At 41.5% G+C, this 16,316-nt stretch overlaps 1 long non-coding RNA gene across 1 annotated transcript; it reads right to left on the bottom strand.

The window, feature by feature from the left end:
* Nucleotides 1–11,437: 11,437 nt before the first annotated feature.
* Nucleotides 11,438–14,477, bottom strand: LOC138984425 (uncharacterized). The gene is made up of 4 exons (XR_011461700.1): nt 14,298–14,477; nt 13,703–13,769; nt 12,882–13,009; nt 11,438–11,817 (listed from the first exon to the last, which is right to left on the bottom strand). It is a non-coding gene; the product is annotated as an uncharacterized lncRNA (long non-coding RNA).
* Between the last annotated feature and the right edge of the window lie 1,839 nt (nt 14,478–16,316).

Genomic DNA, 16,316 nt, shown 5'->3' with positions numbered 1-16,316 from the left:
AATGCTGGACTGGAAGAAACACAAGCTGGAATCAAGATTGCCGGGAGAAATATCAATAACCTCAGATATGCAGATGACACCACCCTTATGGCAGCAAGTGAAGAGGAACTCAAAAGCCTCTTGATGAAAGTGAAAGTGGAGAGTGAAAAAGTTGGCTTCAAGCTCAACATTCAGAAAACGAAGATCATGGCATCCAGTCCTATCACTTCATGGGAAATAGATGAGGAAACAGTGGAAACTGTGTCAGATTTTATTTTTCTGGGCTCCAAGATCACTGCAGATGGTGACTGCAGCCATGAAATTAAAAGACGCTTACTCCTTGGAAGGAACGTTATGACCAGCCTAGATAGCAGATTCAAAAGCAGAGACATTACTTTGCCAACAAAGGTTCGTCTAGTCAAGGCTATGGTTTTTCCAGTGGTCATGTATGGATGTGAGAGTTGGACTGTGAAGAAGGCTGAGCGCTGAATAATTGATGCTTTCGAACTGTGGTGTTGGAGAAGACTCTTGAGAGTCCCTTGGACTGCAAGGAGATCCAACCAGTCCATTCTGAAGGAGATGAGCCCTGGGATTTCTTTGGAAGGAATGATGCTAAAGCTGAAACTCCAGTACTTTGGCCACCTCATGCGAAGAGTTGACTCATTGGAAAAGACTCTGATGCTGGGAGGGATTGGGGGCAAGAGGAGAAGGGGACGACAGAGGATGAGATGGCTGGATGGCATCACTGACTCAACGGATGTGAGTCTGAGTGAACTCCGGGAGATGATGATGGACAGGGAGGCCTGGTGTTCTGCGATTCATGGGGTTGCAAAGAGTCGGACACGACTGAGGACTGATCTGATCTGATCTGATCTCCTCAATTCCTTCATTGCAGGCGGACTCTTTAACACTGAGCCATCTGGGAAGCCCTACAACTAGACTCAAACACATCTTTATTAGTCAAAATAGGAACCACTACAATCAACACATTTTTGCCGATGAGAAATAAGTTGATTTATTCGTGTAGTATAAAAATCCATGCATTGGGACTGAAGAACTCTTGGAAAGCATTTTCTGCCTCCTGCTGGTTGTGGAAGCATTTTCCTTGCAAAAAGTTGTCAAGATGCTTGAAGAAGTGGTAGTCGGTCAGGTGAATATAGTGAATGAAGCAAAATTTGTAGCCCAATTTGTTCAACTTTTGAAGCGCTGGTTGTGGGATGTGCAGCTGGGCATTGTCATGGAGCAGAATTGGGTCCTTTTGGACCCGCCAGTGGCAGGTGTTGCAGTTTTCAGTGCATCTCATCAGTTTGTTGAGCATACTTCTCAGATGTAATGATTTTGCCAAGATTTCAGAAAACTGTAATGAATCAGACCAGCAGCAGACCACCAAATAGTGACCATGACCTTTTTTTTTTTCAGTGCAAACTTTACTTTGAGAACTGCTTTGGAGCTTCTTCTCGGTCCAACCACTGAACTGGTCATCACCATATAAAATCCAATTTTCATCGCATGTTACAATCCAATTGAGAAATGATTCATTGTTATTGCATAGAATAAGAGAAGACGACACTTCAAAACAATTGTTTTGATTTGCAATCAGCTTATGAGGCACCCACTTATCGAGCTTTCTCACCTTTCCAATTTGCTTCAAATGCCAAACGACCATAGAATGGTCAACATTGAGTTCTTTGGCAACTTCTCATGTAGTTGTAGCAGAGTCAGTTTTGATTATTGCTCTTAACTAGTTGTTGTCAACTTTGATGGTTGATCACTGTGCTTCTCATCTTCAAGGCTCTCATCTCCTTTGCAAAACTTCTTGAACCACCTCTGCACTGTATGTTTTTTTAGCAGTTTCTGGGCCAAATGTGTTGTTGATGTTGCAAGTTGTTTCTGCTGCTTTCTGACCCATTTTGAACTCTAGTAAGAAAATTTGCTTTTTGTCTAACATTATTTCCATAGTCTAAAATAAATATAAAATATACAAGTAATGTCTTTAGCAAAACACATAAAGTGATAAATGCACATTAAAATGATGTATAACATAACCACATTTATACAAGAATGTATTCCAATATCATATGACAAAGTTCAACAATGCAAAATCTACGATTACTTGTGCACCAACCTAATATAAAATGGATAGATAGTTTAAGTACTCCTAGCTATGGCTACCGAATTTCAGACTCTGGAAGCTTCTTTCAGAGGACACAAAGGAATTGAACCCAAATAAGAAAAGCCATTAAATCTATTTGGCATAGAATGGTACCTGTTAGTTCTGACATCACAGAAATAGCCATAAAACCAAAATCACTGGAGAAGTACGTACCATGGAAAAAAATGAAGTTCTCCTGCTATAGAATTCAAATAAATTATATGTGAAATTACACATGCATACACACCTCAAATGATCCATATAAAACACATTTTTTTCAAAGAAGTGGGGATCAATGGGGATGAGTTTCATAAAAGACAAAATATTTTCTCATTGCATTAAATAATAGTGCATTTCAGCTAATCCTTGTAATTGCTATTGATGCAATAAATGGAGAAATCTATTAAGTCCTTGAATTTTAATAACCTTGATGCTGCAAGTCACAGTAACAAATTAAGATTGCTTTTCTGAGTGAACACATTAGCCAGGTTTGCCCTTTCGGACCTAACACAGACAACAGGCTGCATATAGCCAATATCGTTAAGGACCCTGGAGATTAGACCTAGACAGATTCCCAATACACAGCCACAAGCCTGAAGATGACATGGTTTGTGGTGTAGCCAGCCCTCTGGGATATATCTAGGATGTAATTTTCAGAGATGATGCGGATGAAGGCAAAAGAGTACTAGTAAGTACTAACCATGAGTTTGTATGATTGTGTGCTTAATAGCTATTGTCAGGAAATTGACAAGGCCAAAACATATCACTACCTGTATCCAGGAAGTAGTTTTTAAACATCTATTTATTTGAAGTTTGAAAATAAAGCATGGACTCCAATAACAGTGTGGCTTCCCCCCCAGAGTTGTTCCCCCCACTTGACTTTTTGGGTGTTAAAAATGTATATAAAATATATCCTGTTACTGACATCTGATGTGAGATTTCAGGATTGATTTAATGATGTCCTTCACCTTGAATGTAATGCTGAGTGGAAAATGGGATTCCAATAATCCAGTGTGCAGGGGTATTAGGATTCAATTACCTTTGGGGTTGCTAGGGAAGCAACTCCTATTGACGTGAATGCCCTGGATGCTGTACTTGACATTCACAGTGGTGACGACGATGACAAAGCTGGCAAGGAGGGGTGGGAAAGCCACATATGACTGCACAAGAGGGCAGTCACAAGCCAGCGTGACGGATTGACATGCTGTCAGTACTTTAACCCCTTGGTTCCCATCATGATCAGAAAATCAGACAGCTTCTGCAGTGACACTCAAAACAAAACAGGGTAAGACATTTTCTTTTCTTAAAGTAGCATGACCAACATGGCTGTAACACAGACTCAGAATGTAACTGTGTAGGTGGCATCATTACAATGTAACTTGACGATACTCTTGTGTAGAAGCAAGGCTGGACTGTGGTGTAGGAGCACCCTGAGATTTCAAACTGGGTCATGTGTGTGGATTCCAGAAAAGCTGGGGATTTGGAACTCTGCAAGATGCTCTGCTCCACCCTTGCTGGAAGAAGTGGCCCATGTACGTTGTGCAAAAAACCTTTCCAGTTAGTGGGGTTAGGGGTGAGAGAGGAACAGGCTAGTTCTAAGTTTGATTCAAATAAAATTCTTCTCTATTCTTATTATTGATTGTTCACTGACTATTTTCATTGACAAATTGGGGGGAATGGGTTAATGGAGCTCTTTATGGGAGTTCTCAGCTTCCTTGGCAGTGAGGTGAAATCCAGACTGGACAGTGGCCCACATCGGATGAAGCCATCTCTGACCTCTGTGATGGCCCATGTGCAGAAATCCCCACATTCTACAGAAGACCACTCTCATCCACTATACTGATGATATCATGATGACTGAACATGGTGAGCAGGAATAACAAGAGCCTTAAATGGGCAGAAGCTGAGCAAGAAACCTGGTGAACTTCAGGGGCCCAGACTCCAGGGAGGTTCCTAAGGACCAGATGATCTGAAGCATGTTGGGACATTCCCTCCAAAGTGAAAGAAAAGTTGCTTTTCTTCTACTGCCTACTGCTCAAAACTGGACAGCTTTGGATGGGTCTCTTTGAAGGCAACATAGGCCATATTTGAAACGTCTGCCCCAATCCATTTACTGAAAAATCTACCAAACTCTAGATTTTAAGTGGGGCCTGGAGCAAGTATCTTGGGCCTTATGGAACAGTGTCATGGTAACTGAAATGTCTGTTTCCAACAAGGATATAGTGTGGGGCTTCTGGCCATTCAAATAAGAAAATTACAATGTAAAAATCTAAGTTTGGTGAGCAAAGCCATGTTACCTGTTGCATACAATTGTTATTTAAGGATAAACTCTTGCTATGAAATTTAACTTTGTAGCAGAATGAGGACTCAGTGACCCTGTAATAGAAACTGATCCCCATGAATTGGTTGTGCCCTGACACATGGAGCCACAGGGTGGTAGTAGTTTGTAAGAGAAGAGGTTTGCTAGTTCAGGAGGCACAAATTGGTTTCACAAACAGGTGGCTCAGACTCTGATGACATCTTCTACTTCTCCATCTCCCACTCCCCAAACCACAATTTACACATAGGACCTCATGGGGAATTCCTTATGACAGCCTGGTTCACAGATGGTTCTGCCTGAGATGCTGGCACCAATCACTACATCCTCCCTCAAGGGAAGCCTTAAAGAACATAGCAAGAGATACCCTCCAAGTAGGTAAAAACTTGAGCCGGACATTTAGCTTTTTACTTTGTTTAGAATCCACCGTTGCTATCATGTTATTTCAAACAGTACTTCTGATCAAAGCACTCACTTTACAATCAAAGGAATAGCATAATAGGCTCATGAAATTAATATATCCTACTACATGCCATGTCACCCAGAAGGGGTTGTCCTGATATGATGGTAGGGTGGCCTGAGAAAGCTCCATTATGGTACCCATTGAGAGGTAGCACCCTGGACGTGGTCCACTTGAACCAGCCAGCAATCATGAGAATACAAGAGTCTGGAAATCAAAGCTAAGTGGAAATGATTTTTCTCACTAGTATGTCTAATATCTCTTCTGCAGAATTTTTGCTTCCCATCCTTAGAACTGTGTACTTTGCTGGTCTGGACATCACAGTTCCAAGGAGAGGGATGCTTCTGCCAGAGAAAACAATGGTGTATCAGTTGGATTGAAAACGGAGGCTGTATCCTGTCACATAGGGCTCTTTATTCTACTATAAAGAGGAGGGTTACTGTCCCAATCAAGGTAAATGATTCGGATTACTAAAGAGAAACTGAGTTTCTGCTACACAAAGAAGGTAGGAAAGATGTACCTGGAGAAAGAGCTGGGGTACCTCTCCCACGCCCCTTTCATGTCTAATAGGAAATATTAGTGGATAATTTTATGAGTTAAATTGTGTCCACCCCAAAAGATGTTTAAGTCCCAAACTCTGGTGTCTGTGGATATGATCTTATTTGGAAATAGGGTCTTTGCAGATGTAACCATGATAACAGGTGGTCATATCAAATTAGAGTGGCCACCCAATATGACCTCCAATATGACAGGTACCCTTAGGAAAGTGGAGAAGAGACACACAAACACACAGAGGAAGAATGCCATCTGACAACAGAGGCAGAGATCGGAGTTATGTAGGACCAAAACAAGTAGTGACAAGGTTTCCAGCTACTATCAGAAGCTAGTGTTATGAATTAAGTTGTGTGGACCCTGTTTGAGCTCTAGCTCAGCTGAGGTTCTCTGCCTTGGTGGGGGAAGGCTCTTTTCCCATTCGAGTTTGAGTTGGTGAATAACGAAACTGAAGCTGAGATGGGCACAGTTCAGTTCAGTTCAGTCATTCAGTCGTGTCCTACTCTTTGCAACCCCATGAACTGCAGCATGCCAGGCCTCCCTGTCCATCACCAACTCCCGGAGTTTACCCGGAGTTTACCCAAATCCATGTCCATTGAGCCAGTGATGCCATCCAACTCATCCTCTGTTGTCCCCTTCTCCTCCTGCCCTCAATCTTTCCCAGCATCAGGGTCTTTTCAAATGAGTCAACTCTTGGCATGAGGTGGCCAAAGTACTGGAGTTTCAGCTTTAGCATCATTCCTTCCAAAGAAATCCCAGGGCTGATCTCCTTCAGTATGGACTGATTGGATCTCCTTGCAGTCCAAGGGACTCTCAAAAGTCTTCTCCAACACCACAGTTCAAAAGCATCAATTCTTCTGCACTCAGCTTTCTTTATAGTCCAACTCTCACATCCATACATGACCACTGGAAAAACCATAGCCCTGACTAGACGGACTTTTGTTGACAAAGTAATGTCTCTGCTTTTTAATATGCTGTCTAGGTTGGTCATAACTTTCCTTCCAAGGGGTAAGCGTCTTTTAATTTGAGATGGGCACAGCTCAAGCTTTATTCAGTGGCCAGAGAATGGAGAAGGAACTAAGTTCACAGATCAACTTCTCACCCCACATGGGGAAATGTGTTTAATTTTAAAGGATAAAGACAAAGGCAAGAGTTGTTGTTCTTTGGTCACTAAGCCATGTCTAACTCTTTTGTGACCCCATAGACTGTAGTGTGCCAGACTCCTCTCTGCATGGGATTTCCCAGGCAAGAATACTGGAGTGGGTTGCCAGTTTTTTCTCCAAGGGATCTTCCCAACCGAAGGATCAAACCCACGTCTCCTTCATTGCAGGAGGATTCTTTACTGCTGAGCCACAAGGGAAGCCCAAAGGCAGGAAGAGTGAAGGTAATTATGGGAGGCATATGCATTAGTCTACCAAGGAAGTGGCAGGGTTTTTATCAAGGGAATAGGGGGCCACCCCCTTTTCATTGTTTTTTGCTTCTAATGTCCAGTCTTGGCCACTGGATGCTATGTCATTTAATATGCTAATGTAGTCAAATCAGTGTATAATGAGACTCAGGGGCTGTTGAAGGTCAGATTCATCACCATTTTGTTCCCAGATGATTCCATCTGGATTTTTGTTTGTTTGTTTGTTTGTAGCATCCTTTCTTATTTGTTCCAGAAGCCCTTGGAAATGAATACAAACAACAGTAGCAATCCCATAACGGCAAGCCAGCTAAGGACTCAGACCCTTCAGTAATTAAAGTTTGGGTCACCTGTGGACTGGGAGAAAAACCATGAATGGTTGAGATAAATATCAGCTATGATCCCATCATCAGTTGACAATAACAGCTTAACTTATTTTCTTCCTTATGGGTGTGTGCGTGTGTCCATTTAAACTTTTGGATGGCAGTGTATAAATTTTCAGTATGAGAATGTGGCATATGTTCAGCATGAAAGTGACCTACATCACCACCGAACAGGGACCCAAGGATGGAATCTCTGCCACTTCCACTGAGTCCACTGGGTCACTTGCGCTCCCATTGCAGGTGGCCAGATGACACCCCTGCTCTCAACTCACTCAATCCCAAGGTCAGCTGTGGAGTTCTAGTCTCACTCAGAGATAGGGCTCCACATTCTGTCAGAGGAATAGAACCAGCTCTGCACCTTCTCATCCCTCCATGTGTTCCCAAAAAATAAGCTCCCCAAATCCCCTTTCATCTTTTTGCTGATCACAATTACAGGCTCTCACCTTCCCATTGCATGAACTCCTCCAGTCCTGTGAATTCAGTGATCATCAGGGCTTTGATCTTAGTCATTTCTTTCCTCCCCTACACTAGCTCCCACTTATCCAGAAACACATCAATTTCTAAAATGCTCTGCTCATGTACCTTCCCTCCTGTGATATCCTCACTGGGCTCTATCCCATTACTGAAGGAGGAAATAGAACAGGCTCTATCTTAAAAGCAGGACTCCATCTTGGGCCGGACTGTGGACTTTGAGCTATATGCCCAGTATCTATGGAAATGACACACCAACTGGAAAACCAGGCCCCCTAAGGAAGAGCCCTAGGGCTTGTACCTAGACTCTCCGAAGCCTAAAAGAATACCCTAATTATCTGTGTAACTGAATAGAATCATACATTCTATTATGCTTATTGGGGTATGACCACAGGCCTATTGATAATTGTCCACTGTCAACTACCTAGGCTTAAGGCATATGAATCACGGGTTAGCTTTGATTGTATCTTTTTTTTCCTTTGTTCAGACTAGTTTCAGGGAATTTGAGGAGGCGGGTTTGTGCACATACTCTTAGGGTATAGAAAGTTTTCACAAAAACTGATCGGGGTCCTTGGCTAAGAGGAGACTCTGCCTTGGGCCTGCTGGTGTAATAAACTGCACTCCACTATCTGCATTGTCCTTCTGAGTGAGTTTGTTTCTCGGAACCTGTGCCTACAACATTAGGCATGTATGCGTGCTTAATTCCTCTCCATTCATTGTATGATCAATGAAAAAGATGCTGCCTGCCATATCGTAGCCATCAAGCCATCACATTACACCCTTCTGGATGGTGTGTCCTGAGGGAACTCAAGATGGAAACTGAATGATCATCATCAATCCATCAGACACTGCAGCCACCCCCCAAGAAGCACCTTGAGGAGATTCAGGATGGGAAACACAGGATACCGGCCCCAGATAGCTGAGGGGCATATCAAAGTAATGATTTCAGTGAGCCCAGACTCTTGCATCTTCCCAAGCACAGAAAAGTGCTAATCTAGCTTGACATATCTAGCTTTCTTTAATTAACAGTAATGCTTTGATGTTCTGATTACCTGGTCTCAGCTGCAAAAACTAAAAAATATCCTGGCTCCTCCCTTACCGCTTCAGAGCAGTCCCTTAGAGTTATCTGAAAGGCTGTGTTCTGGACTTAAGTCCTTAGTTCTGTTCATCAAATAAAACATAATTATAATTCTCAATTTTTAAGTTGTGCTTTTTCATCAGTCTACAGTTTCATCACCCCTAATTCCGTATCTCTTAAGATTTCCACCTGGCTTGAAATTCTTCCTTTTTTCTCCTTTGCCCATTAAAGTTTATAGGTCATCAAGTCATATTTACACTTCACCAAAAATATTTTTGTTGTTGCCTGATGCATTCTTGTTGGCACTGAGCACTATTATTATACAATTACAGGAACAATGATTGTAAAGACGTTCACACACAGCAAGTGTTGATGATGCTCCCAACAATGTGCAGAGTTCTCTCTCTAGATTATTTTATAATCCTAACCCAAACCTCATGAAATAGGTGTTATAATTATTTTCATTTTACTTATAAGGAAACGGAAGCTTATGAAGGTTAAGCAATTTGCCCAAGTCACAAAGCATGGAAAACTCTACTTCATTTTTTGACAGAAATTTGCTTTAAGCAGAAACCATCCACACCAAAGATATTCTGGGAGATCTAAGGGTCCTAACTAAGGGTTTGGGATGTCCAACTTTCAGACTCACTGAACTGTCCTGGTTCTTAAAGGAAGTTTGCTTTTTGCCAAATTTAACCCCTCAAATTAGATGAATGATCTCATTTCCTTCAAGAGAGATTGGCCTCAGGCAGCAGTGACTCATGCAAAGGTCTACATTTTCAGATTTGCCAACAAGCTGGTTGGTGGGAACAGGACTTTGAATTGTTGATTTAAAAAACAGTCACAATCTAAAAGTTTAGAATTATGTCTTGTTTGATATTTTTAGAACTTCGAGCCTAGGAGATAGCATCTCAAGTAATGCTGAGAGAATTTGTCCCAGGAGGCAGGGGAAGGAGTCAGGTTATATAGAATTTGCAACAAAGGCGAAGTAGTCTGAACATTGAAAGTATTTTTGTGAATTAAAACCAGATTATCTCAATTTTAGGAATTGAGCGCTTTTCTATGTATGGGAAGATTTAAGAGCCTGGGCTCACTGAAATCATTCCTTTCATATGCATCTCAGCTATCTGGGGTCAGTATCCTGCATTTTTACATCCTGAATTCTTCGGGGCTCACCGTAGAAAGTGGCTGCAGACTGATGGCTGCTGGCTCGCAGGTATTGTTCTCTTTCCTGGTTGTCCTTAGGGCTCAGAAATTCACATTTGGAGGGCCAAAATCACTGATGACTGTGACACCCTTGTTTACTGATACTGCAAGAAATACTCCATTTCTCAGAATGCTAAAACTTGATGGTTTTAAAGCAGAGTTGCGTGGAGCTAAAGACGATGGTGCCCAGGTGTTACCATGAAGGCCAGACTGGGAGACAGGGAGGCAGACTGAGCTTCAGCTACCACAGGTGTGCCTTTGTATATGTATATGTACATGTGTATTTGTGGTATAATATGTACATGTGCATACATTTAGGATGTGTGTGTATATGGTTACTTGTCCCCACATATGAAATGTACATAATATGCATGTGCATCTATGCATTTATATGAATATACATGTGTGCATGGAATGTACGTGTGTATACTGGGTTGATTTTCACCTGGAAACAACATTCTGATGCTTTAGAAACATAGTTTGAGACACACAGCTTTAACTACCTACTCATTGTAACAGAAAACAACAACTAAAAAAATATGAACACCTGAGCGTCAGAGAGATTAAATCTATAGGAAAACCAACATGAATATTTAGTGACAACTACTAACAAGTTTCCTCGCTGTGATTAAATGAATGTTCCCTGGATCTTCTCTCTTGAAAGCCAGGAGTAGGAACTCTTGAGGATAAGCATGAGTAATTGACACATTTCGGGCGTCAGGCTGGGATATGGCTGCTAGTCTGGGGCTCAGTAACTCAGAACTCTTGTCAGTCAGTAAGGAGTAACCACATGGCCATAGACCAGGTCAGAGTGCTGCGGCCTGATGCAGTGACTTTTCAGACATCCTCACTGGGGCAGGTGGGGGACTGTACTGCCTTCATTGCTGATCTCCAGCTAGCCTGGGAATCTCAGTGTCTGGGGGCTTGGTTGTAGAAAAACATCTTATCCTCTGGATAATTTTTATAATTTTGCTCAGTAGTTTTCAGGCTGAGTTCAGTGGCCCCTGTAAACCCAGCCAGGATCTGCAACTTTACTCTTAAATAATGATCTTCTTGGGTTTCTAATGTGATGCACTGTAAAGAGTTTGCCTGCCAATGCAGGAGACGCAGCTTCAATCCCTGAATCAGGAAGATCCCACGGAGTAGGAAATGGCAATCCACTCCAGCATTCTTGCCTGGAAAGTTCCATGGACAGAGGAGCTGGCGGCTATAGTCCACAGGGTTGCAAAGAGTCAGATATCACTGATCAACTGAGCATGCACTCGTACAGTGATCTTATTAAGAAACAGGTCCCATAGAACTAGCATAAGGATGTGCTGTGCTGTGCTGTGCTAAGTTGCTTTAGTCGTGTCTGACTTTTTTTGATGCTATGGACTACAGCCCGCCAGGCTCCTCCGGATAACAGAAGCCAGTATTTCAAAGCCAAGGTTTATATTTTTTTCCTCTCACGAAAATTTGTCTCTCACAACCCCCAAGAAAAGAGAAAAAAAAAAAAGAAATAGAAATGAAAACATGTAACCAGCAATGAACACAGTTCTCTTACTTCAACTATGCCTAGGGTAGCTTGATCTTTAGCTAGAAATGGCCAGTCTCATCTGGATTTGGGTTCAGAGAACCAAAAAGCAGGGGCCTCATGTTGGGGGGGAGGTGGGTAATCCTTGCCAAGGCCTGCTGTCCCATCCAAGGGAATGGAGATTCTGTTCTGTGTTACAGATTAGCACACGGAGCTCCTGATTTCACTTGATTCTTCTTAGATTGCAGCCTGCCAACTGGTGTCCATCAAGTGGCACTAAGGCAAGATGACATTCTTCAGGCTGTGGACAAAGAGAAGATGTCAGTAAAAAAAAAAAAAAAAAAGTGTTGTGGCTGTGGAGCCATCAGCCACTGCAGATGCCCCCCTCCCATGGTGAATCTGAGAATTCAGGATGGATAAAAACAGGATACTGACCCTGGATAGTTAAGATGCATATCAAAGGAACAGTTTCAATGAATCCAGACTCTTACATATTCTCATACATAGAAAAGCACAAAAATCATTCACTTGAGATGTCTAGTTTAGTGTGTGTGCGTGTGATTAGCAGTAATCTTTGGGTGTTACAGTATGTGTGCTTTTTTTTTTCACCAACAACTTCTATATAGCCCTTACCTTACCTCTTTGGAACAGTCCCTCAGAGCTATCTGAGAGGCTGCCTTCTTGGGCTGTAGTTTTCAGTAATGTCCTCAAATAAAATATAATATGCAACTTTTAGGTTGTACATATTTTTCAGTTGACAAGACTCAAAGAGCAAACACAAAAGGCTAGTGCAGCCTTATTTCTTAGCAAATTACTAACAGAGATTTATGTTCTTTGCAAAAAGTTTATTTTAAAAAAGGCTTGTTCTAGTCCTAATCTGGAACAGACCTTTTTGTGTGACATAATGCATAAACCTTATCCTAGGAAGAAATTAGCATTGTGGATAAGTGGCTTAGCATTTTTACAAAAGACATTAATGGACTAAGAATTCTTCCAGAATACGACACAAATGAACATGTCTACAAAACAGAAACAGACTCACAGATACAGAGAACAAACTTGGAGGTGGGTGGGGGAGGGGTGGAGTGGGAAGTTGGGATTAGCTGATGCAAACTAGTATATAAATGATGGATAAAAAACAAGGTCCTACTGTATACCACAGGGAACTATATTCCATATCTTGTGATAAACCATAATGGCAAAGAATATGAAAAGAATACAGACACATATACATGTACACACACATGTATATAGTAACTTGCTTCAGTTGTGTCCGACTCTTTGAAACCCTACGGACAGTGGCCCGCCAGGCTCCTCTGTCCATGGCGTTCTCCAAGCAAGAAAATTGGAGTGGGTAGCCATTACCTTCTCCGGGGGATCTTCCTGGCGGATCTTCCTGGAGTATCTTCAGGGATTGAACTCACATCTCTTATATCTCCTGCATCGGCAGGCAGGTTCTTTACCACTGATGCCACCTTAACTGAATCACTTTGCTGTACAGCAGAAATTAACAAACATTGTAAATCAACTTCACCTCAGTAAAATTCTTAAAAAAGAAATATTCTAGACATCAGCTGCAAACCTGCTCTGACCATGAGTTTTGAGAGGGGTTGACCATACTGACTGGGTTCCCAGGACTGTACAGAGACTCTACTCTGCCTTCGGCAGCTGTGCTGCTCCTTGCATCCACATCTGCAACCATTTAACATCATTTTCTATAAAATTTGCTACCCAAAAGCAGTCTTTGAATTGGCTTGTAGGAAGTCTTATCCCTTGTAGCATGCCTAACTGAAGTTATAAGAAACATACAATATAGTGTAGAGTGAGAGGAAGAAAGAGTAGATTACATTTTGCTTGATGATTTTGATTATTTGCAAATACCTATTATCTTCTTTGACAGTATCTTAAGGATCACTGGCATGATTTTAAGGGTGAGGAAGTGCAGGGTTAAGAAGGTTAAGTGATCTGCCATAAAGTTCATGACTAACAAAGAAAGGTTCAGGTTTTACTTAGACCCCCATTTGTTTTTAAATTGTGATATTTTGGAGTCTTTCCTTGTCACCAGATGTTCATTCAGAAGAATGCTTATAAATCACAATTGACTGCTGGTGTAGAAGGAACATACAGGATTATGGGGAATCAAACCTGCCCGGTGTATACAAACCTGCCCAGAACTCTCTCCTTACCCTTGAACCAAGGACAACCTGAGGAGGACAGACACCAGGCATCTCTGTACCTATGGACACACAGCACCTGCAAGACACGTGATATTGTAGGAATTTGAAAGAGAAAAGTAAAGATGCTTTTCCCAAAGCATCCTTTGTTTTCCACGGGTAGTCACCACCAGAGTACATCTGATTTGTCTTCTCTCCTCTCTCAGCAATCCCTCAATCTGCATTCTCCTTTATCCTTGGAGAAGAGAACGTGACAAGGGTTGTAATTGAGCAGGACCCTATGAAGCCTCCCCAAAATAGATGCCCACACATATCCTTCACCTGTCTTTTATCTGTAGCAGGACTTTAGTCAAGGAATAAATTTAATCAAAGGAGTGAGAAAATGCAGAAAGACAGGATAATAACATGTTAGCTATTAAACTAAGTCAAAGATCTTTCTTAGTTCTTCCTCACGGACTATGGATAGTATTGTGAGCCATGTCCTTTGAGCTGTTTTGCAGATATTGAAACCTTCAGCAGGTGGAAGAAGTTAACTGCTGCCCACAAGAACACAGACCCCAGACCAGCTGGAACAAGGAGGTGGGTGATGCAGACTCTCAGTACTCACCACCAACCAATCAGAAGAATGTCCAGGAGCTGATCACGCACTGCTCTTTGAACCATTACTGTAAGACTCCTCATTACCTCCTCCAGGGCAAAGCACATAGTCTTGAGGGCATTCCTTGTGGTCCCCTTTACCTGGCAAAATAATAAAGCTATTTCTTTCTACTTCACCCAACACTGTGTCTCTGAGATTTAATCCGGCACTGTTTTACAGAGACCAAATTTCAGCAACAGTGTTGCAGATGTTTTTACTCTTGTTGTTAGTAAATGTATTAATAGCATATCATTTCTGAATGTTTGGCTCTGGAAGTTCCAGAATAAGAGCTCAGTTACAAAACAGAGTCTTCCAAACATAATACTCTGAGAGATTGTTAACAGAAAGGAAAGACTTTGAGTCAGCCTTTTCAAGGCTTTTCAATTTGTGCTTTGAACTTTATAGCTGGGGTGGAGAGGAGTAAAATCTGCTAGGCAGGCAGAGTGAGCATATCTGATTTTCTTCTACAGACTTGGAAACTGAGAAGAAATGAACCAGCCTTTGGAGGCACAATGAAATTGCAATTCTCTGAGAACCAGTTTTGTATCCCCATCATTTGTGCGCAGGGAAAGGGTGACAGCAGCAAGAAGAGCCTTTAAGGACCTTGGTACTCAGGCTGGCCAACTCCATAGTAAGAATGCTGAATGAGGCAGAACTTCCTCAGAAAAGTGTTGAATCAGTGAATTTCAATGAAATGGCCCTCAGAGGCATAATATTTAGTGATTTCAGCCTGCATTATTTATTGACTTGTGGGGACTTTGTGGGCTTAACATTTATTAATATGGCACCAGGTCAGCTGAGAAAGTTGCAGCTACTGAGAAAGTTCCCCAGAAACACATTTTCATATTATCCATAGTGCACTTTGAGAACAGAACAGAAGCTCCAGTCTGTCTCTGGGGACAGATAGAAAGGGCCAGGTCTTCTCTTCTCCGAGAAAGTCAAATGGGACTAAAGAAAATTCACACTTACTTCATGTCTTTCTTGATGATCTTGTGATTCTTATTTTGTGCCTTCAAACACATTCAGGGCTGGGAAGCTGAAATCTCTGTCACCTAAGGCAGCTTTGGCCTCTAAAGGAGTCCATTCTGTCATCATTCATTTAATGACCAGGATAGTTGACATCAAATAAAGCTTTCAGCATTGAGAATAGAGGGCCAAGAACAAATACAATCCATGTACAAGGGGATTTGATAAGGGAGTCGATCTACAAATTAAATGAGGAACAATTTATTAATTTGCAGAACAAAAGGAAGACTCAATATTCAGAGTTGTTCCTTCCTATGTTACATTAGATACTACTTTAAGAAAGTGACAAATACAGAATGAACCACTCTCAGTGTTCTTCTTAAAAAGATTTTTAGAGATTTGCATCAGAGATTTCATTGAATCTCCTCAATTGTTAACATTTCTATAAATTTATATTGCTTAATAATGCAACATTCTAAAAAGGCCATTTAAGGGGTCAAGTAAGAAGGAAAGTTAAGAGTCATGAGAGTGGTCTTCTATTTAATTAGTTGAACGCACACATACACATATATATGCCAGAGCTAGCACAGCGTGTGACACACAGGAAATGGTAAATGTGTATTTGCTGTTATTCTCACATGTTAATGTGATTATTAATTTTTTTGGACCTCAAGTGCAAAAATATCATAGCTCAGGTCAGTGCCTTAGAGCAGAGCATTTCTTTTTTTTTTTAATACTTTTATCCCCATTCCAAACCCCATTCCTTAGGCCCGCTTTAATGTGTGTTCCCATTTTAATTTGTGTTCTTCCCTTGTATGGGTTTTTTTAAAACATGTAGACCTAATTGTGCACATATATTTTAAGTTACATAAATGGCATTCTGCTGTATATCCCACTCATCTCCTTACTTTTCCCCTCAGATATGTGTCTTTACAATATCCTCATTGAAATGTGCATGTCTTGTCTCTAGCATGCATCTAACATATTTTAACACATCTATTACTGCATTTGTTGCTGATTAAA

This window comes from Bos mutus, chromosome 21 (assembly GCF_027580195.1).
Source record: "Bos mutus isolate GX-2022 chromosome 21, NWIPB_WYAK_1.1, whole genome shotgun sequence".
NCBI lineage: Eukaryota > Metazoa > Chordata > Mammalia > Artiodactyla > Bovidae > Bos > Bos mutus.
Note: the sequence above shows the minus strand (reverse complement) of the source record. Positions and strands in the feature narration are given on the sequence as shown.